The sequence below is a fragment of the Galeopterus variegatus genome, unplaced genomic scaffold, assembly GCF_000696425.1.
Source record: "Galeopterus variegatus unplaced genomic scaffold, G_variegatus-3.0.2 Scaffold7396, whole genome shotgun sequence".
Lineage (NCBI taxonomy): Eukaryota > Metazoa > Chordata > Mammalia > Dermoptera > Cynocephalidae > Galeopterus > Galeopterus variegatus.
The window spans coordinates 93,033-93,801 of NW_007733507.1; positions in this window are offsets into that span (position 1 = coordinate 93,033).

The window sequence follows — 769 nt, forward strand, 5'->3', positions numbered from 1 at the left end:
GTTAGGTCAGCCTCATATCCACATTGGATAAAATGTGGAATAACTTGGCAGGATGTGATTCCGAGGGTCTCCTCACCAAACAGCATTGAGCCCAAACTCTTGAGTTCTCAATGGAAATTAAATGAGTACTCACGCCTGAAGGAAAATTCTCAGCCATGGGTCAAGTCTTTTACCTATAGATGAATTGGCCATTTTGAGTAATTATTTCAACCCAGCTCATTATAACAGAGGCAATTAAAGGAAGGTGGGCCTATTCATTTCAGCCCTACAAATATTTATTAGGCATCCAACATCACTGGAATGTCCTCAAAGGATACACATGAGAAGGGCCACCATGGTTGCGTTTCGGGGAGGATATGGGGGCTGGAGGTCAGCATTGGAGGAGAATCACATCCAGCTCATATGTCCTTTTCTCTTGTTTGAATTTTTCAATACACTTTTTATTTTGGAATAATTTTAGATTTATAGAAAAGTTGCAACGATAGTCCAGAGAGTTCCCATACACCCTTCACCCGGTTCCCACCATTGTTAATATTAACGAGAAACTGGTGTCAGTGCATTGCTATGAACTATAGTGTTTGAAATGTTACCATGGGTGGGTGTTACCTATTCAAAACAGATTTAAAATAAAGAAGAGAAAAGAAAAAGGGTTAGCATGTGTAGGCACCATGGGGACAGATCAGCCCTTGAAGAGGCAAGAGAAGGGAGTGGTTAGGAGCAGGGGCATTGGGGTCAGCTTGAGTGCTTGACCCATCAATTCATGACTCTG